Here is a 24,224-nt window from a genome sequence, read left to right as displayed (position 1 = left end):
GCATTACTGACCAAATCAAACACCGCTCACTGTTTCACCACATTGCTTCATTTCTTTGATACAAAAGTCTTCTATTACATCATCTTTTTAAAAATTATTTTGGTTGGAAGTTCAGTTTTATGCAGGTAGGAGAAATAGTTAACGCAACAGGATTGTCTTGTTCAGTTCTTGCTTATCTCTGGAGCCACGGCAACAACACTTGGTCAAACATTGAGCATTAAACTGTAAGGTTCTACTAGTGACTGTATAATGTGATGCATCAAAATGAAAAAGCTGTCACCACATTTTTTAAAAAAATAACAACACACAGTCATGACATACTCGGTTCCTGGATTGGGGTTTGTGTCTTGAAGAATTTGAGACTATAAGACCCTGGTGGTCTTCTTTGGGTGGAGATATCGTACAGGAAAAAAATCCCATCCAATGTTATTCTTAGATGAAAGAGAAAGAGAAAGAAAAGAGAAAGAGAAGTTGGAAACCTACATGTAGCTTCTTTTATATATATGTATATATTTCCTGTTCTTCCTGAATTGTATCTTTTGCCATAATAAATCTTAGCCATGATTAAAACTTTAGGGGAAGTACATTAGTCCTTCTAACAAATAATCAAATGAGTTGGTACCCCCCAAACAGTAGTAATTAAAATATATGGTGATATAGTTAACAGATTATATTAGTTAGTTTTTGTCACGTTTCAAAAAGGAACCCCCCCCCCAATTTATTGGCCTAATTATGAAATAAATATAAGAGAATCTTTTAAATATGGCTGTTCAAAGTTTCCAAGTCATCACAAAGGTAGGAAAGCATCTGCAATTATTGATCTCTACTTTGGTTTCAATTAGATCCATTCATGTTTGTGAATCTCCCCAGTTTTGTAAATTTGATTCTTTACTTCTGTTTATCAGCAGAGAAATCATTCGGAGTTAGAAGACAAAAGTTTTTCCAGATGGAAGGAATCACCTATGAGCCTTATTTAACACAAAAATTAAGAGTACTTAATACAAAGTTTGTAATCAAAGATCTAAGGTACAAGTTTCCTTGGCTCAGTTTCCATTGGGCAGAAAGGAGGACATGGGCTAGCATAGCAATCTGAAGCTGAAGGGGCCTGGTCCACAAAAGGGTCTAGGGAAAGCATATTCTAAATAGGACACATTAACGAAATAATCCATTATGAGGGAGGGCTGAGGATTGCAGAATATCATGGCTGTTGAGCATGAAACTGATAGCTCATCAACAAGGATGGATTCCACTAAGAAAGAAAACAAACATACTATCTTTCAAGCTTCGGTAAGCCTTGTAAAAAGTATTACAAGATAACCAATGAATAATGGAATTAGAGATCTAGGTGATATGTTTTCTGTCAAAGAACTTCTGATTATTCATTGCTTTTCAGATATACTGCTCCAAAACAATCACACTATTTTCTAGATATAATTTTCAGATATAACGCACAATGTTCTACCAACGAGGAAAAAAAAGCACATGTATCTCACAAGTATAGTTAATACATATATTTTTCAAGTATTTCAAGCCCTTCACAAGAAAACATTATAAAAATACCACATACAGACATTATGTTTTGAGTTTTGCCAAAAATGGATGAAGATTTGAAAATAGCTTGTCTTTTTTATATTCTATTTCTTTTTTTAGAGAGCAATATGACTGTTCCCAACTGGATTTTGTTATCAGTGTAATATTCCTTATGCAACTAAGTGGACTATTAATTAGTTAATCTATTTATTAACCTCTCTGGTCTTACATCAAGTGAATGGCAACTATTGGGTTAAAAGAAAGCAATTTCTTTTTTTCCTGGAAAGAATAGGTAGAACATAGGTAAATGAGGGAGGAAAAAGAATAAGGGTAAGGCACTGAAATAGGTGAGCAAATGAAAGAAAGCTTCTTCAATTTAGAAGAAAATGTTTTCTTTGAAATGTATTTTGAAATATATTAACTATATATGAAAATATAATTTTAATATGAGAAAAAAAGAAAATGTTGAATTTCAGAACTAATTAATATAGTCACACTGCTCTCTGGTTTTCAAATTTGGAACATTCTGGTCACCAAAGTCATCTTATTAATGTCTTTAAGGAATGTTACATCAGTCGGTATCCTTAAAATTATCTCACTGGTAATTATGTAAATATTCTGATAACATAGGCATACTTTGTTTGCATTGACTGTATTCAATGTCAGAAACATTTAACGATTGTATTACCTAGTTTGCCTTCCATTATATTTAGGAATTATGTAGTGTATTTAGGATTTCTCTCTCTCTTTTTTAATGTTCTGATGTTTTGTTTGATTTGATTTAATTCATAATGTATGTTGCTTTTACCCTAAGATACTTTATTCATTTTATTTTAAGAAAGAGTGCATATTTATGCTAATCAAGACTATATTATTAGCCATGAGAAAATGATAACAGATTAAAAATTAAATAAGCTAAAATTTACATTCTGTTGACATATGCTTAATTTATAATTTTCACATCTAAAGTACTGTTCCTAACCATCATTAAGCCCAAGTAATATGATTGAATTTTAAGTCACTAACCTAGATTATTTTAAATAATTACTTTTCGGGAGAAAGAAATCATTATATAAGCCTTCGATATATACTTTTTGTACTAGATAAATTTTATATATATATATATATATATATATATATCTCTCCACTAATGGCTGAATGGATGAAGAAAATGTTGTATATACTACAGTGGAATGTAATTTAGCCTTAAAAAAGAAGGAACTCCTGTCATATGTGAAAGATGAATAAAACGAGGACAGTATGCTAAGTGAAATAAAGACAGTCTGTCAAGAGACAAATACTGTATGATTCCACAATGGTACTTTATGAAGTATCTAAAATAGATAAATTCATAGAAGCACAGTGCAGAACGGTGGTTACTAAGGGCAGACGGGTGGGGAAAATGATGAGCTGCTAATTACTCATATAGTTCAATAATGCAAGATGAGTAGTTGTAAAGAATTGCTGTGCAGCATTGTGCCTGTAGTTAACGATATAGTACTGTATACTTAAAAATCTGTTAGGTGCGTAGATCTCATGTTGTTTTTACCACAGTAAAATAAAAAATATATTAACATTTAATTTATTTTAAATTATTTTTTAATTTATTTTTTATACCTGGGATGGAGCACATGGCTAGAAAAGGTCCCTGAAGTACGACTTGCCCATAATGCGTTAGCGCTGTCCTCCTAGAAACCGAACCACACCTCTCTCCTGCCCTTGAAGTGCCTATCCTGCAGCCTTGGGGCAGCGTTCTAAGCGCTGCGGGCTGCCGGCCTCCTGACGCCACACGCCGGAAGTCCTTCTCAGGTGAGAATTCTCCTCCAGGGCCGCTCTGTTTAGGGTGTGCTCCAGCCGGGGCTCCGGGCTGTGAGGGGCGAGTGGATGTGCTCCGTTCTTTCCAGCGCTTCAAGGCCAAACTCCGGTCCCCGAGGGACCCCCATCCACCCAGGGGATTGTCTCTGCCCACTCCCTCTTTTCCACCTGATCTCGCTGGCCATGAGTTGCTTGGCCTGGTAAGTAGGCTTGCTTGTGGGCGGGTCGGCAAAGCCTCCGGCATGTTGTGCTCCAGCCTGTGGATGTACGACCGTGGAGCCTGCACTCTCGGCAGTAGGTTGGGCTTACAGGCAAGCATGGCGCTGTACATCTGCATGCGCATACGGCAGCGCATAGGCGCAAAGGTGTCCCAAAGCAGGCAGAGGGCACCAGGACAAGGGACTAGGGCGCAGCCAGGCTGCAGGCGGCTGATGCGAGTCACCAGAGTTTGGCTCAGGTTCCTTGTGCGGCTCCGCAGGTTCTGGGCCTCCTACTGGTTGCTGGGGACTGGGATTCTCTGCACGTGGCTGGAGGGCAAGAAGGCACGTGGAAGGCCGCTGGCAGGAAGTGCAGGTAGCTCAGCCGCTGGAAGCCCAGGCCTTGTTGAGCGGCCCACTCCAGCAGGTCCTCAAAGGCCAAGCAGTTGAGGTTTGAGCTCAGGGCGAACCCTGCAGTCACTGAAGGAACATAAAGATAGATACAGATACAGATAGGTATAGACGATATAGATATAGATTTAATTTACCTATATTACCTGTTACCTATATTTACCGTATATGCATATATACGGATATAAGACATATTTTATTATATGTAGATATTATTTTATATAGATATGTATTTTATCTAAGTATCTATATATCTACATACAGATATATCTTATGTATCTATTCATCCATAGACAGATATGTAGGTTGTTCTGTGTCTTGGAAACTGTGAATAATACTGCAGTTAATATGAGAATGAACAATATCTTTAAGATTGTGATTTCTTTTCTTTTGGGTATATGTCCACAACTGAGATTGTAGAATCATATGTTAGTTGTGTTTTAAATTTTTTGAAGAACTGCCTTACTGTTTTCTACAGTGTCTGCACCAATTTACATTCCCAACAACCATGCACAAGTGTTTCCTTTTCTCTCCATCCTTGCCAATACGTGTCTCTTGTCTAACAGGTATAAGGTGATACCTTATTGTGGTGTGGTTTTGATTTGCATTTCCCTGATGATTAGTGATAGTGAGCATCTTTCCATGCACCTGTTGGCCACTTTGATCTTTTCTTTGGAAAAATCTATATTCAGTTACTCTGTACATTTTGTGAGTTCTCTCTACTGTTTTTCAAAGAATACTTGAAATAGATATTGAGATTTTTAAAAAATCAATAGGCTTTTCTAGAGCAGTTTTAGGTTTATAGCAGTTTTAGATATAGTTCAAAGAATTCCCACTTATCGCTTATGTCCACTCATACAATGTCCCCTATCACCAACATACTGCACCAGTGTGGTACATTCATCATAACTGAGCAGTTTTTAAAATAAAATAAATTTCTGTATGATGTCATTTTAAATGTTATGTGAATGGTTAATCTAAAATCTTGGTGACACTTGAAAAAAAGATAAGAATAATTTCAAGAGAGACAAAGAAAATATTCTTGTAGTTCTTAAAAGAGATCGTCTAATTATCATCATACAATAGAATGTTCTGTAATGATGGAAATGTAATAAATGGCACTATTCAACATTATACTCAATATCTACTTGTGACTTTTAGCACTTAAATTGTGGTTGGTTAATATTACTAAAACAATTTTAAATTGATTGATTTAAATTTAGCTTTACATAGCCATGTGTAGCTAGTAGCTTATATTTAACAGTATGAGTCTAGAGATATTTCCTAGAATCAATGACTGGAGGATGTAGAATATACAATTTATTTTAAAATGTGCTTTTCAAAACATAGCTATTTAAAAAAAAAAGGAAATATAATGAATAGATAATAAGTATGTTTGTGATGGCTCTGTGATGTGTTGACTTGGCTAAGCTGAGCTACAGTCCCCAGAATTCTCATTCTGTAATGATTCCAGTTGGAGTTATCTAGAAGTAATATTCTCTATAAATAGAGAATATGATGGATGCAGCAGACATGTTGTAACATATATACAGTTCTTCCAATTATTCAATTAAATATAAATCTAGATATCATTGTGAAGGTGTTTTGCACATGAAATTAAAGTCTCAGTTGATGAAATTAATCAAAAAGGATATTATCTTGTGTTGGTCTGACTAATCTGTTGAAAGCTTTTTTTAAAATTTTATTTTATTAGTTTCGAGTATACAGTGCATTGGTTAGACATTTATATAGTTTATAAAATGATCCCCCTAATTGCTCCTTCTCTGTTTTTTCACCTAGCCAAAATAGTAATGCTAACTGCAAACTGCGTTCCATATCTCGTGCTCCCCATCCCCATGACCATCTATCAAGTACTAATTTGCACTTCTTTAACCCTTCAGCCCATTCTCCCAGTCTCCAACCCCCCTCTTCTCTGTCCATCACCAAATTGTCCTTTATATTTGCAAGTCTGTTTTTGATTAGTTTGTTCTTTTTGTTCCTTAGATTCTGCATATAAGTGAAATCATACAGTATTTAGCTTTCTCTAACTTATTTCACTCAGCATAATAACCTCTAGGTCCATCCATATTGTTCCAAATGGTAGGATTTCATTTTTTTTTTTTTAATGACTGAGCAATATTCCACTGTACTTATGAACTATAACATAGAAAGCTCTTTAAAAGAGGTTTAGCCCTTCTCTGAGTTTAGGGATTCCAACCAGCATCTCGTTTGCAATCTCTCTCCATTTCCCCAGGATGTTTCTTCCTGTCTGTTCATGGTTATGAAGTTCTGATCTACTCCTGATCTCCCCTTCCTGATTGCCTGCCCCATGGATTTCAGGCTTGCTTAGCCAAATACCATTAATAGTTCTGTTAGGCCAATTCATTACAATAAATCCTATTGATAGATATAGAAAGATATAGATATAATACACCTGTATAACATATGTATGTGTATTTATACATATATACAAATATAAGATACATTTCATTATATATAGATATGTTATTTTTCTTTGTAGATTTGTATTATATCTCTCTATATACTTATTTCTACATATAGGTATATCTTCTTTATTCATCCATAGACAGACACATAAGTTGTTTGATATGTAGATAGTTAATATCCTTCTGATTTTGATTCTTTTAAGTCCTACTGACATGATACTCGACTCTCATGCCATTATTCAGATGGTGGAAAAAGAAGAAAAATGCAAGGTGAGATTAAAGGTCACAGAGCTAAGAAAATCTATCAGTAAAATTTATGTGCAGTTATCTCAAGTCTTACAAGTATCTTTTTCCACCTCTTTCACATAATTCCTTCAGCAAAATTTACATATGAGTTTTGAGAACTAAGCCTAGTTGCTTTGACACTTGTGAAGATTACAATTTTTACAAAAGATTTTGACTTTTATAAAAAAGAATATAGCTCCTCATCTGCAGTTTCCATGTTACTTTATAAGTATCAACAAGCTAAACCTGCTCCACTCTGCTTACTTGCTTGTTTATGTGAATTGATATCAAAGTTGTAACACATTAGATGTCATCTTTCCAGGGTAGAAAAGTCTATTCCTTTTCACACAAAAAGAATGAGTTCTAAAGTCAATATAGCCTCCAGGAAGAACAAATGGCTGAAACAAAGGCCAGTATGGTGAATTAAAGATGGAGTTATTCACCAATTTAAATAGCACAATAGAAGTAACAAATGTTATTAATTTTTTTCCCTAAAACCCAAGGGATGATTATAATGTAAAAATTTAAATGATATTAAAAGATAAACTACACTAAAACCAATTTGCTGAAATATCCCCATTTCTATGATTTAACAATGTAACAAGCAACAGAGAGCAAGTAGGGGTATGCTTTTAAAAGTTACTTAGGCTTTCTGATCTGTCGATGATTATTCCCATGGGGGATGTTAAGATAACAGTGTATTTGATCAAGATGCCAGAGAGCTGATTTTGAGGCACAATTGATAGAGGAAAAGTATAATAGTGAAATAAAACAGATGAAATTTGGTGTGGTGAAGGAATATACAATTAGAGAAGCAAAGGAGAGCAGTTATGGGTAATCTCATTCTTAAATGCTCACTGATGATAGTATAAATTAACCATATTGTTTTTGGAGATTAAACCTGAGAAATGTATTTGACAGATATGTTCACATGGGGGTATAAATATATGTGTAAAATGATATTTTGTAATTGTAGTTAGCAGTAAAACAAAATACTAGAAGCAACCTAAGTTATGCATCTAGCTATCCACATGAGACCAATAGAAAAAATCCTGATATATCCATACACGATATATTATGCCATCATTAAAAATGTATGAGGCTATTCCGTATATAATGACATGGATTAATTTCAAGTTACATTGTTAAGTGAAGACAAAAAGTATATCTAGGAAGCTATTATTGTGTTACTAGGTGATATTTGCATATACATAGAATATCTTTTAATATGTGGATTACTATGATATAAGTAGTTATGGGAGAGGGCAGGAATGAGAGACAGGATGGAAAGAAGACTTAAACTTTAATAGATTCCATTCAGTATAGTTTCAATTTGTGGTTTGTATATGTGTGAATATATTATATTACATTTTGGAAATATTTTAGATAATTTTTAAAAATCATATATAGTAACCATTTGAAGTAAAATTCAGAGTAGGATCACATATGGGTGTATAAATTGAAGATTTTCTGATATTTGTAGAAGAGAAAGTAATAATATTGGAAAATTGTGACTGGTGGTGATTCTGCTGATGGGCGAGTCCTCTAGAAGTGTGTTTGGGATGTTTTCCTGTCTCTGATTTAAGATAACCAAAATATTGCTGAAAGTCTATTCCATCTTGATTCCTGCATATGCAGTGGATTGCTTCACATGGTCAGAGGTTTGCTTAGCTGACAACTGACATATAAAGAAAACTAACTAAAGAAATGAGCTCCAAGTAGTGCAGCTCCGATGCTGGCTCGCTGTGCTGTTTAGTCAAGCATGGCTTCACGAGCGACTCAGAGGAAAGGCTCCATGTCGGCTTTATTCTGCCTCGTTATAGGCCCCCAAACAACACTGAGCAGTGGGTGATGCAGCAGTCTTCACTTCTTGTCACCCATGAGAAAGCTGGAGATTTAATCTTTTTTCTTCCATGAAGCACGCAACCTCTTTCTGTGGGCCACTTGAACTTCTCTCCCTTTCTCAGCATGGCTCTCTGGTTCATCCTGTACTGAGAGACTTTGTACCAAAAACCAGAAAAGGCATCCGTTTGAGATTCTGACCTGTATATTTGTATTATTTAGTTTCCTAAGTTATATTTCCGTAGGTCTGTTTGCTATTTTATATTGTGTTCAATTACCTATGGTTAAGGAATTTTTATTAATCTGTGAGAGAAATACAAATATAGCTTTCTCAGAGTTCATATGTTCCATTAAACCACAGAAATGAATTCAGGAGTTCTAGAGAAGACTAAATGTTCTACAAATTATTTAGAAATCATTTACTGATAGTTTTTATGAAACGTTTTTTTTTCCACTTTAACACTGCCTTATGTAACATTCAGCCTCTACTCTTAATATCTTTTTTTAATAATCACAGAAAAAAAAAGACTTCCAAGTCTATTGAAAATACTTAAGGATGAAATTTGGATTCTTGTTTCCAAGATCACTAATATCACTCATTGAATTCTCAGTTTTACCTGGCAGCGTGAACTTAAGCTATTATAAGTAAATGTCATCTACAGATGTGATAAATATTTCTCGAAAGGTTTTGAATTAGTCTCATCTGTTATGCTCTGAAACAGCTGAAGTGCCATACAGGATACATGAATCCTGAAATGAGCCTCTCTTGAGTAGTTGGTAGGCTAGAACATACAGCAAATATTGGCTACTCTCTGCTTCATGACAAAGGTCATTTAGGCCCTTCCAGATCAGAGCCTGAAGACCTAACCGTTCCCAATGTCATTTATCTTATTTCAGTCTAAGTCATAAAGTGACTTAGAGCCATCTCTGCTCCTGCATTCTTCACCAAACATTTTCTGACAATTCTAAGCCACATATTTCTCTCCATTCTTCACTCTTTAAACTTAGATTATACTTACGGCCTGTGTCACATGATTTAGCAACTCAAAGGTAGTATTAGTTTTTTAAAATACTCTCGGTGTTTTCAAAATGCTACTTCTCTCGAGAATGAGACTTGTAAATTTGGTCGTACTATATCTCCATGTTCCTAGCACAGTGCTAGACTTAGAAAAAACTCAATAAAGGCCTGTGCATTAATAGTAGAGGCGGAGATTGAAGGAATAGTGGCTCTATTTAGGAATACCTAAATGGATCAAGGTTCAGATGTTTTAAAATACTCAATTTGAGTCATTAAATAAATTATCTCTTGACCTTCTTATGAACCTTGTAACAAATTTCTGTTTTTGTCAATAGTGACAGATAAGGTTGTGGGAAAATGGCCTTGTGCTCATTTATTCTAGGAAATAGTTTTCATTTTCATATCATAAAATTCACTTTTCAGTGAGTAACAGACATTTTAAAAAACATCTGCCAAAATAGTGTTTATATGAAACTTTTTTTCCCCAAGAGAAGCTGATGTTTAATTGGAAACACATATGTCCCACTTAATCTCCATAGGCAGCATTTCATCTAAATATATTTACTGTCTTCTCTCAAATGGATGAAGCTCAACTTATAATTTTTGCAGAAAATATAATATTTTAGGTGAATATTCTCTTATATGTTGGCATTTCACAGTGCAAAGATTAAAATGTGCCTAAAACACTGAAAAAGAATTATTCTTGGTTGCAAAACACATGCTGCCTCCATTTTATGTGACTGTTGCCCAAAGTCTTGTAGATGCATGCAATTCTATACAATATTTAAGAAACAACAATACTGAATTGATTTATTAACATACTGATTTTGGAGCCTATGTATTATACATTCTTATAACAACATATGTTTGTAATTTTGTTCCATTTATAAGATTTGGATTAATTATTTTCCTGCATATTTAATTGTTTAATGAATATTTTTTCCAAGTCTGTGAAAGGTGATTCATATTTGTTTTATATGTCTGTATCCACAGTGCTTAATACTTGCAAATAATAGGTGCTACATTTATATTTGTTCAAAAATTAATGGACAAATAATGAAAAAAAGAAAACAGGCTTAATAGATTCTCTATTGCTTGAAACTTACAAACTAGAATCACTTAGAGAACTTCTAGTTTCAGTCCTTATGGACTATCGTATATTAATTTACTGTACTACTATGAAAAACTACAAAATCTGGACAAACTATAGTTAAAAATTCTTTGTAAGTATGGGATAGCATACAGTCCAGGGACACATTTATTCTTCCTTGCTGTCTCTTTACGGAGATTTTCCAAACCATAATTCAGGAAAATAAAGCCCAATCAGGAAACACCAGGAAGAAACAGATTTTTGCATGGATTACTGAAGTTACTAAGGATTTTGAATCAGAATGTTGAGAAGGAACAAGATACAGAGAAGGAACAATAAAAATTTGTATCAAAGTTCATGTTGGCTGGTGGGTTAACTTCATAACATGTAAGTAATGTCTCTGGAAGATCCAGCAGAAAATAGTACTGAGTGGCTGAAGACAGAGAAATACCTCAGAGTATGGAGTAGTTCCTACTCAAGGAGAGTAGAGAAAACTTTATGGACACTGGTGGTTTTCAGTGGAGACTCCAAAGAGGCCATGGCCTAATAAGCAAAGGGTAACACCCTAAATAAAAAGGGTCATACTCAAGAAATTAGAACAAAGCTTGTATACAACTACCCTAACAGAACTGAAAACCAATTCTAAAAGAATCACCAGTAATTTTACTGCATAAAAGAACAAATTTTAACATTCTTAAGGAATGATATGTATCCAGTTATCTATAATGGGCAGAATATGATATAAAATTATGAGACATGAAAAAAAGTAAAATAACTGGCAAGAGATAAAATAGGCCAGAAAGGCAGACCTAGAGATGATTCAGATTTGGGAATAGCAGGTAAAGGCCTCAAAATGACTGTAAATATGTTAAAGATGGACGAATTCAAAGGAGAACATACCTCTCAAACAAAAAAGAACCAAATAGACTTTTTAGAGCTGAAAAATGAAACATATTAAATTAAGGCCTCAATGGATAGATTCAACAGTAACCTGGACAGAGCAAGAAGCAGGATTAGTAATTTCCAAGATAGGTAAATAGAAAATATTCAAACTGAAGCACAAATAGTAGAAAAACAGTGGGAAAAGTACAGATTTGAAGAGAGGCATATGGCATTATCAAAAGATTATATATATCTAAAATCTAAATATTTAGAGAAACAAAAATCACACAGATAAAATTAGCAAGTATAAGAATGTTCATTGCATCTTAACTCAAAGTAATCCTAACATGGAGAACATACAAGTTTATCAACATAGAATTTATACACAAAAAGTGTAAATCAGTAAGATGACAAATTACTCAGCCATGAAAAAGAATTGGCTGCAGATACACAAAACTATTTTGATGAATCTCAAAACCATTATCTTCAATAAAGGAAGCTATATACTTTATATATACTTTATGATTTAATTTATGAAAACTTCAACAGTGCAAATTAGTTTATAGTTATAAAAGTCAGAATAATATTTACCCCCAAAGGGGTATTTACTAGGAAAGGGCGCTAGGAAACTATCTGAGAAGATAAAAATATTCAGTTTTTGACTTGAGGTGTGTTATTTACTGTAAGCTTATTATACTTTGTTTTTTAAATGCAGATTCCTAAACATATCTATGGGTAAATAATTAAATTTGACATAATTTAATATATTGATGGTTATTAATGGCTATTTGTTTCTTTCCCAGTAATATTACATTGTCTGAAGCCATTTTTCCTGAACAGTTTGTAGAGAAACTTAATTTTTACTTGGGATACAGAATCTATATATTCCAGTTCCAAGACTCACAAGCGACTTAACACAAAGCAAAAGGGAAATCACGGAGTGCTGCCTTCCGCCAGCCTGCCATCTAGTGAGGAGAGGAAAGTAAAGTGTACTGAGACACAGATGTGAGATGGAAGTAGCAGGGTGGAAAGAGACAGAAAATTAGGGTGCGCTACTTAAGATAGAGTGGTTAATGAGGGATCTCTGAGGCTATAAGATTTGGGATTAAAAAGAAAACAACAAATAAACAAACCCAACTGCATGTAGAGTCATATGATGCTTTGTGAAAGGAACATGCAACTCTTAACTTGTCTAAAATTGTTACTCTGCTGGTTTGTCATTAAATCACTTTCTTTTTTACTTAGAAGGCATAAATTGTGCCTATTTCCTCATTTATTGCGTTCTCCTCATTTACTTATCCATTCGTTCTTTCATTCATGTCTGAAAACAACTCAAAACTGAAAAAGTACAAGATGACCACAATGTTTTAGGTACAGTCAGGAATCTCCAGTTCTAACACACACGCCAGTTGAATCTAATATAGGTGGTCCTCTTATAGAAAACACTGAGAAAAACAGAACTAGCTATGCTGTTTCTTTTTTTTAATAATACATGCTATAATTGGATTTCCTGATATTTCCCTTCTGTTTTGGCTTATGAGATACTTGAAATTTAAAGATATTTTATAGAGATTAAGTTTTAAATTTAATGTTTTTATTTTATTACTATAACTCTTAGTGTCATAGCCTTACAGTACAAGAAGAGATAGATCACTGTCCTTTCTATGTTCTTAGAGTACTTTTCGTGCAAACGCTTTGAACTGCAGAAATATACCACTGTAAATGGGATTAGGACCAGGTCAGATGGATAGATTTGATAGGCTTTCTCCCCTCCAACACACTTCAGATATAGTCTATTATTCAGAATTTTACATTTTCAAATATGAAGTACATGTACAGACATGTATATACTTTTTTGACTATTATGGCCTTGTTATCTTTTACATTATTCCTATAGCATTTAACAGTCATGTATTAAAGTTTAGTAGGAATTTAGAGATCACCTTGTCCAATCTACATATTTCAGAAAACTGAACATAGGAGATTAAAAATATATATCTCAAGAAACACAGCAAGTCAGTGACACAGCTGGCGTAAAGAGCAATAGTTTCTCATTCATGACACACAGCCCTCTAAATGCAACCATCCTTACCGAGAAGGGGCCCTATTTAATGCACAATCAAGTACTTCCTGTAATTGTCTACTTTGTTTTTTTTTTTTTTAATCTTCTCATATTACATTTAACCAAGATTGTAAATTTTGCCATGGCTTATACTTCCTTTTTAATTCCCCTTAGCAACTACTTAGCATAGGGCGTTATACATGGCAGTAATTCTAAAAGTAGTTGGTGCATTTCTTTTTTTTTTTTTTATTGGCACAGCGTATAACCATGCTCATAAAAGAATAAATACATTTAGAAAGAACATACATTTAGAAAGAACAGAGGGAAAAATGGCCTAGGGAAAAACAACCAGAATAAACCAAGCAGGTCACCACGGTAATGCCAAGTTCAGAATTGTCAATCTCTAAAGTTTCTGACATTTGTTCAGGATACAGGGCGCCATCTAGTGGTTTTATTTAAATTCCTGACATTTCACACCTTTTCAAGCTCAACTTCCAATAAAAGGAAAATATTTCTTTTTTAGATTTCACTCTTGCAGTTGCAGAATACAGTCAGAGTTTGGTTTGTGAGGTATGTAGTTAGAAGTTTCATCATTTACTTGATTACTATTTATTGATACTTTAAAATCATACATAAAGAGGCATATGAAATTTTTAAAATTATTGTTTTATACAATATGTAAAGCTTTAAGTTTGCGACATATACAGAGTTCTATTCACATGAAGATATTTATTCTGAAGAATTTTATCCACAAATCACTCAAGATTTATTCTCTTCTTTCTAAAAAGAGAGACTTTCTGTAGAAATCTAGGTGCATCGAAATCAGTGCATTTAAGTACATTTGAAAAGGAATAAAGTTTTCACTTTACAAATACTTTCTCTCTTCCTCACAGGAAAACACATACACATGCAAACTCAGCCTTGTTAGGATACCAACCAATGATCTACACGTATAAACAGAAAATTATTTTAAAAGCCCAAGTTTGTGTTTCCCAGATATATACAAAGTAAAAATGTGAACACGTGAAAATTATTTATTTTCCTTCTGGCCCTATAACAACAATATCTAATATAATTAAATTTACTTATACACTTATGTAATGTGCAATGGAGTAGAATTGTTTTATAGCCCTAGTTTAAAGGATCTCAAAACTGTTTTTAATAAGTATTTTTGGTATGTTCAAGTCTATGAAATAAATCAAATTTTCATAGCATCTATTGCATACTATGCATCACATTTATATAACTCTTTGTTACCTTTTTGTCTACTAATATCTAGAGATCCATGCTGTACAAATACCAAGAAAAGAACACAGGAATTATTTGCAAAGCTCATTTGTTATAAAGGTGTCAATATGTCAGAAAGGCTAATGGGTTTGTGGACCATGCCTTTTGCATAGTGTTTCCTATGCCCAAAATAATTATACTATGCTCTATGGCCAAGATGGGTCTCCTATATCCTTCATGTCTTAGCTCAAGCACCTCTCTGCACAAAGCCTTCATCAAATCTTACCCTAATGAGCAACCTGATATGCCTGACCCTCAGTGGTCCTCAATTTTGGCCGCAAGTTGGAATTATCTGGGAAAGTGAGGAATCTTCTGATCCCTCTGTTTATACCCAGAGACTTACATTTAAATGGTCTGGGATGAACACTTGGTTTGGGGAATTTTAAAGACTTTATGAGAGATTCCTATGTAACCTCTTCCCTTTATGTAATGCTTTCTCCTTTATATTGATATAATTTGTCCTCTCCTTCAAAATGTGCTTCTTCCTGGAGGAAGTTCTACCTTAGTTGGTCTATTTTGCCATTAGCATTTAACATAGCAATGGTATAATATTAGGCCTTGACTGAATTTTTATGAGATTGTGCTTATGAAAGATAGGGACAGGGTTGGTGAGTAGCGATAGGATGGTGTCTAGGATAGGGTGTTAATAGAGAAATATGATGAGAATATATAAGGCCTGGTATCCTGGGAGAGGTACAGATGAGCTGAGGTAAGAGTCAGGAATATTAACTAGAGCTAAAGAGGAAGCAGCAATTTATAGAATACTTATTGGTAAAATATCAAGGATGAAGTAGCAAAAAAGAAGTGATCTTAAGTGGTGTGTCAGGTAGGTAGACTTTGCCTACCTAGTGCTGCTTTGTGTAGGGGTGTGTGGCACCTTGCTGTGCACCAAAGTGGCAGTGGAGAAAGTAAACGGGACCAGTAACTTGGGCCCAATTGCTGATATCCTTCCCCCGACCCCAGTACTCTGGACACGACACCTAAGGAACAAAATGTTCAGAATATTTGTAGCAGTTATGATAAACAAAAAAATGAAATCTGGCTCTGTGTCTTGTAGTCAAGATGACTGATCACTTGACATTTGCACAGGGCACTACTGAGTAACATACCATTGAAGGTTACTGCTCTGAAGGGTAAAGATAGTTTTACATTTTTGTTTGAGAATTTCCTAAATGTAATTAAACCTAAACCACTTTTAATAACTTATGGAAGTCTAGTCTTGTTAAAGCTCCTTGAAAATGAACATTTAAAAATTTGCTTTTATACCTGTGTTGACATAAGCCCACCCTCATACCCACCCCCCACACCTAAAAGAAAAATCATTAAAGCTGAGCACAGAGTGGTTGCAGAATGATTAACAGATATATCTTAATCACTGAGGTGAATAGGCCAAGCTTCAAAAGAGCCTATCTTGCTGAAATCACTAGATCAAATGTTTTTAAAAGAAAAATGAGGCATCAATACAAAATTAAAAAATTAATAAAAACATTGTTATCAGGGTCAAGAGTCCCAGAGAACCAGTCCCAAATTATAATTGAAAATATCACTTAGAAGTAGAAGATTTTTTTTACATATCTAAGAAATGACTTAAGGAGCAGTTGTTAGTGATGGAGTGCACTAATAAGCTGTCAATTCTAAAATTTTCAAGAAGCAATTTCAGGATTTGTTTTGAGTATATCTTTCTTCAGGTTGTAATTCATGGAACCAAGTTCATCAGAAAACTAGTATAAATAATATTTTAAGAGTTAACAATATTTTAAGAGTTAACTAAAGCAAATTTACTCCATCTTTAGCCAATCGGCTGTAGCAATATTGATGTGTTGTTGCTTTTTTTTAATAAAAAAATTTGGAAATGAGGCATACTTACTGACTTTTAGGCTTAGAAGTTTTATAAAAATGATATGATTTAACAGTTATAATTCCTAGGGAGATAAGTACTACATTTTACTTTTATATATTTTATATATAAATACTTATATATTTATATATGAGGAAACATAAATTTACATTAAATGATTTTTCCAAGGTTACATCTATAGTACATTTATTCAGGAATAAATAATTACTGAGACATTACTGTATACCAGTACTTTAAAAAATTATTCAATTTATGTAAACTTAAAACAAACAAAATATAGTTTATCTCCTTCACCCCCCCCCCCCGCCCCCACCCACCCACACCAATCCCCCACCTCCGGCTACCAAGTTCTGTATCTATGAACTTTTCAATGGTGGAGGAAAAAAGCAATATAAATAAGTTAAAAAATAATCTAATAGAGAAATAACAAATGATGATAAGATCTATACAAAGAATCAATACATGCCAGCTGAAAATTTTAAATACCATTTAGGGTAGCATTAAAATATGAAACTCTTAGTGATATAGTTAATAAAATATGTGTAAGACCTGTACACTTAAAGCTATGAAAGCCTTGCTCTTTAAGAGAAATTATAAGATCTAAGTAAGTTAAGATATACACTATGTTCACAGATCAGAAGACTCAGTATTTCTATGACATCATTTCCACCCAACTTGAATTACGTATTTAATAAAATTTCAATCAAAACTCAAAAAATATTTTTTTTGTAGAAATTAACAAGCTAATTCGAAAACGTATATGGAAGTATAGTCTGAAATAGCCAAACAATTTTAGAAAGGGACAAAGTTAATAACTCATAATATGTAATTTTAAGACTTACTATTAAGGTGCATTAATTAAGTGAGGACAGACATATGTGTAATTGTACAGAATAATTAAGAAATAGAGGCACATTTATATAGATGGTTGCTTTTGGGAGTAATGCTAGGGTAACTCAATGGATAAAGGATAATATTTTCAACATTCGGTGTTTCCATATCCATACAGGAAAAAAATGAACCTTCATATGCACATGATGCACAAAATGAACATGAAATCTAATACATAATGCTGGAAAATTCTTTCCAAGTTTCATATACACCTAATTGTACAACGCAGCAATCCTTCTTATATAAATGAAAACTAGATCATACAGCAATGACTGGGATGTTTATAGCAACCTTAACCTTAATAGCCAAACCCACGAAACACCTCCAAAACCCATCACTTGGTGATTGGATAAACAAACTGGCAGTATGTCTATCTATACAGTGGATGAGAAGTAGCAAAAGGAAATGAACTACAGATTCATTCAACAAAACGGACGAATTTGTAAAAAAAAAAAAAAAAAAAAACATATATGAAAGAATCAGACACAAAAGACTACATAAGGTTTGATTTCATTTATTTGAAGACAGGTCATTGATTGCATGAGTTCAAAGTGGGAGCAGTTTGTTAATAGCAAAGGTCCCCAAAGTAAATATCAAAAGTAATGGGAATATTCTATATCCCGACCAAGGTGATGTTGACATACTTGTATATATTTGCCAAAACTCATTGATTGAAAACTCATAATAATATGTAAATTATACCTCAGTGAAGCAAAAATAAATAAATAAACAAGGCATTCTATAATGAATGACTGAGAAAATAATATATTAAAATATGTATACATAAAGCTAATAAAAATAGTACAAATGCTAAACGTATTGCTACCTCTACAGCAAGAAGCATTGCTAAAATTCCTCCAGCTGCATTTAAACTTTTTAGAAGGAATACACTTAGCAAAGTTTGGGAGAGCACATCCCCAGAGGGAGAGTCTGGAGAGGCAGAAATGACTGAATCACCCTGCAAGGAGAAGAGGAAGGTCAGCATCTCTGGTGTGGGCAAATAGGGAAAACATATGACACAGGTCAGGGAAATAGGTTATCTGGTCACTTGCTGCTTTATAATTCAGGGTATTGGCTTGGATTATATTCTAATGGTGAAGGAGGAGAGAGCTGTTATAAGCATAGTAGATCATATAAATTTTACTTAAAAAAAAATCACTCTGCTTTGTAGAAAATAGCAGGAGTGCAAACACAAAAAGGAATTGGGGGACTATTGCAGTAGACCCCGACAGACATGTTGAGTCAGAGTGGTAGGACTGGTGAATTGTTTGGGAGGTTAGCTAATAGAACTGATGATGGATTGGGTATAGAAAGTGAGAGAAGGAGAGAGATTAAAAATGCTGCTAGAATTTTTGTCCTGAGCAGCTGGGTAGATGCGGCTGTTATTTGCTGAGTTCAGAACACTAGGAATAAAGGTTTGAGTACAGCCTGGGGGATGGGTGTACATTTGAGAGCTTGGACGGAAACATCCATCTTTTATAAGCGATCATGCCATTGTATATCAGAAGAAAGGACTTGTAATAGATAACATTTTGTTTCTATTTTTTTGTAACTTTAGATACCCTTTGCACCCGATTTACATTGCCTTTTCCTTTTTTTCTCCTTTTGTCTGCTTCCACCTAAATTTACAAATTCCTAGTGATAGAAATCATTTAAAGCATAGATTATATGATCCAGTATTCTTATTTCAATAACAAGAATGCCAAATAAATGATAAGAAAATGGAAAAGAGAGCAGTTAAAATCCCCAAGGCCTAACCTGTAAGCAGGTTTTAAAGCTTCTTAACAGGAAATTTCTAAAAAATGAAATGTTTTCAAATATATGTTAAAGCTAAAAGGAGCAAGAAAAGATATAAAAGTGTTAATTTATCTTTATTGATAATTCCCTGTCAAAACTATGTGTTTAACTACTGTATATTAAAATGTATGCTCATAAAGTCAACAAAAATAGTACAAATTCTAGAAAAGAATATATGGACATCTCTAGAGAAAGATACATGTTAGCACTATTCCAGTACACACATAACAGGTACTTAATAACAGTTTTTGAACTCAACTATACCTAATTTTTGCTTTTGTCAGTGGGGTTTAATCGGTCATCACCATTACTATTGTTATCAATAGTATCATCAAAACTAATATTTACTGGACACTTAAGGATCTAAGTCAATGATTTTTTTAAAAAAATTATAGTTGACATTCAGTATTATTTTATATTACTTACTGGTATACAGTGTAGAGGTTAGACGTTTATATAATTTAAGAAGTGATCTCCCCAATTAGTCTAGTACTTCCTGGCACTATACATAGTTATTACAACATTATTGACTGTATTCCCTATACTGTACTTTTTATTCCCGTGAGGATTTTGTAACTACCAATTTGTACTTCTCAATCCGCCAAACCTCTCCCATATGGTAACCATCAGATTGTTCTCTTAGTCTCTTTCTGTATCTGTGTTTCTGTTTTTCTTTTTATTTGTTTGTTTGTTTGTTATGATGCTCCCAAAACTTAACTGTTGATAGCCTACTGCTGACTGGAAGCCTTATCGATAACATAAGCAGTGATTAACACATATTTTTATATGTTATGTGTATTATGTACTGTATTATTATAATAAAGTAAGACAAGAAAAAATATTATTAAGAAAATCATAAGGAAAAGGAATCAAAAGGAATATACATTTAGAGTATTTATTGAAAAAAATCCATGTGTAAGTGGATCTGCATATTAGTAGGCCTACATATAAATGGACTCATCAATTCCAACCCATGTTCAAGGGACATTCAAGGAGTAGCCAGCTTGCAGTTGCCTTGACACAGTCAAGTTTATGACAAAACTTGAGTTAGTTAACTTTATCCATTCTCATTCAGAATCTTTATTCTTCTGTGAAAAGCATTGAAATTTCATCATCTTGAATGAATTTTTTTTTTAATCTGATAATGAAAGTCAAGGGACTATTTAAATTTGCAAAATAATATTTGAAAATCTCTGCCACTCTAAGTAATATAATCAATTAACTCAGGGACAGGAGAGATGCTTTGCAATTTTGGTGATTTTATAATCAAAATGCACCACTCCTTTAGTGCATAAGTGAACCAATTCATTACACAGAAAACAATGAAAGTTTAATATGGCTTAGCTTATAGCTATTTATCTATCAAATTCCACAATATGTGTTACTAACATTTTGCAATTTATTATTAAATTTTCAGGAATTTTAATATAAATTATTGTATATTTTCAAAGCTTGCATTTTAAAATACTTATATTTATTTTCTCATTGGCTGTTTTATATCTCAACTACTACCAAAAACATTCAAATTCAAAGTGAAATAATCAACAATAACCCTATTTATTTTTGTGTAACAAATCCAAAGAACAGAAGAGAGCAGGACTGAAGCAAGGGTACTGTAGTGTGCAAAAATTTAACTTTATATATTAACGAAGCTACTGCCATCCAATATCTATAGTGGAAATTATGACCTAAGATTATCAAAGGAGCAATCACTATCTTGACCTTTCTTAACAGTCTTTGATAACTACAATTTGCTAGGTCATTTTGGTACCTCAAATGAAAGATGTGAGCCTTAAGGAGGAGGTGTATTAGCTTTGTATCCTCCAGAGATATTTTACAAATTGCTCCTCTCCTTTGTCTGCTGGCATAGATATTGTCATCACTCTTCTAGTTACTTAGGCATCAAAGCCTCCATATCGCTTTGACTCTTCCTTCATCATCTTTATTTTTGACTGCTAAAAATAGTCATTCTTTTTTCCTTGTCAAGTTAGTATATTTCTTCTCTGTTTCCAATAGTGATTTCTCCTCAGCTTATAAATTTCTGAACATTAGATTACCACAGGATTGATTCTTATATGTCCTCTTTACCTTTTTTAAATACCCGAGTAATCACATCTAACCTCTTGATTTTAAAGTTAATTTATTTGATGTTGATCACAGCTATATGTCCATCCCAACCCCTCCATGAAAATCCACTTATGCAACCATTAGTCTACCTGGCATCTTTATTTAGGTGTTGAAGAGGTATCTCACATGTTGACATATCTACAATGAAACATTTTGTACTATGCTCTACTATCTCCAAAATTCACTTATTCTGATTGCGTTATCTCAGTAATTGACAACTCTGTTCCTTGAGACACTCAGAGAAATATTATTAAAGTCATCTTCCATCTCTCCACATGGCATACCTAATTCATCATCAGATATTCAAAATAATACAGAAATTATTCAGAATCCAACCATTTCTCACCAAATCCACTGTAACCACTTATATAAATCAGCGTTATCTCCAGCTTGAATTATTTCAGTAGTCTCATATCCTTGTGCTTTTATAAGCTATCCTCCACTCAGTTACCGAACTCCTTAAAAAAAATGTATCCAATTAAAAATATTGGCACTTTGCTCCATATTTTAATTGGGCTTCCATCTCACTGATAGTAATAAAAATACTTAAAAGTAATAAAAATGTTCTCACCTTGGACCATCAGTTCCTTTGTGATCTAATCTCTCGCTAGCCCAGGTCTAGCCACACAGTACACCCTCCTGTTCCTCAGTCATGCTGTAAAAGCCCCTTTCTCACAGCCTTTGTTTTGCTGTTCCTGGAATGTGCTTTCTCCAGTAGCCGCATGATTCCCTCTCTCACTTCTGTCAGGTCTCTACTGAAAGTATTCACATCATGACATAGCCTACCTCCTATACACTGGGTTTTGTTTTTGTCTTTGTTTTGTTTTCTCTTTCTAACATGTATCATTACCTGATAGATATTCAGTTGATTGTTTAAGGCCTACATTTTCTTAATTAAAATGCAAGGTGTATGTGTACAGAGTCTCTTTTCTTGTCTGTTAATATAGTATATGCTACTTCTAGGACTCAGTTACTTAATAAATGTTTGTCCAGTGGATAAAAAGCTGAATGAGTATTCTCAATGTTAAATATATGGATGATCCCCACTTTCTTATATAATATATTTTTGAAGAAAAAGGCACATGGAATAAAATATGAAATAACCAATAGTCAAAAAAAAGGAATAGGAATTTTCAATGCCAAGAACCAAATGCTTTAGGAAATCACCAAATATATCTGCCTGTTTAACCTAAACAAGAAATATACATTTTAGCATGCATTTTCATCATTGATTTTATTTTTCAGCATAATTAACATTCAAAATTAGGTTAAAGTATTACTGTTTTTGAATGTATACTGTTTTATTGTTTTTTCAAATACAATATTTTTCCTCAGTTTTATTTCCATCTTCTACTATTTTACTAAACAAAGGAGAAATGCAAACAAATATTCAAGTACAAGTTGAATGTATTCAAATACATTCAAAGATGAAGATATTGGTATTGCTGGAGCAGAACTCTTAGCTAATAGGCAACATCATGATGTAATAACATTTAGCTTTTATCAATTGATATACAAAGGACCAAATGTGGTTTCCAAAAGACAGCTCGTGAACATCAATGTGTGAGTGTGTGCTTTCTGGAAGTTGAAGGTAAATTTGGTACAAAATTGGGGCAGTGCAGTTGACTTGGTCATCTCTAAGCTCTGAGTAAATGAAATAAGAATTTCCTCAGGGTTTATAACTACTCACATTCCTCTTCCCCAGAAATACTGAGTTCCTGGATCCACGACAAACCACACAAATCAGGGTTTAAAAAAAAAAAATTAGTGTGCTCCTGGTACAGGATGCTTGAGACTTTAAGAAATACATAATACATGAGAAAAGTATAATTTAATAATGAATATATTTGGTTTCTGGTTGTCTTAATGCTTTTCTTACGTCCCATTTCTCTTGGTATTTTAAGATTATTGACATGACTCAAAAGACTTTTTGAAACTGCATCAAGGACCTCTACTTCCTCAGCTTCCCTTCCTTAATCTTCTTGAAATAAGTAGCATAAATAATCTTTTGCCTTCATACTTATATTTGGAGAATGTAGATAATAGGAATTTGTCTGGCACTGGCTTTTTTAGCTTCAGGCTATTCGGTAACAACTTATAATATATATATATATTCTTTCCAATGTATAATTCCATCCATTACTATGTCAGTTGTGTCAATTTCTCTCCATCCCAAGGAAAAGACCATAATGAGCGTTGCAGAGGATGTGTTTTCTTTGAAGCTGAAAAAGCTACAGCAGTTAAAATATGGGTAAAATCCTGTCTTGGCAGGATGCAGATACTATTTCAAATTCAATGTTAAATAAAGGTTTTCTATAGCTGGAAGTTTTTACATAATTAACTGTAGCTCAACTTATGCTACGTTATTATATAAGTATTATTTTTTGCCAGATATAGGGTATGCATTATTTTCCCTTAAGTATTCTTCCACTTAAGAGTGAAATTCTAATAAACAAGTACATCTATTTCAGAGATAAATAATTGAATTCAGAGTACTCCTTCAAATAGAATGTTAAATTTTAGATTAAATTAAATACAGTCAAACAAATTTATTAGCAAACCAATTTATTCACTTATCATTAACAGATATTTCTAATAAATGTTTAATTACTGCAATATAGGCTAAATGAGTTTAAAAATATTTGAAAATCTCTCAGTGACCATACATTATGTGCTTGTGGAAGT

The sequence above is a fragment of the Rousettus aegyptiacus genome, unplaced genomic scaffold (assembly GCF_014176215.1).
Source record: "Rousettus aegyptiacus isolate mRouAeg1 unplaced genomic scaffold, mRouAeg1.p scaffold_m13_p_8, whole genome shotgun sequence".
NCBI lineage: Eukaryota > Metazoa > Chordata > Mammalia > Chiroptera > Pteropodidae > Rousettus > Rousettus aegyptiacus.
This window is presented reverse-complemented; position numbering follows the sequence as displayed.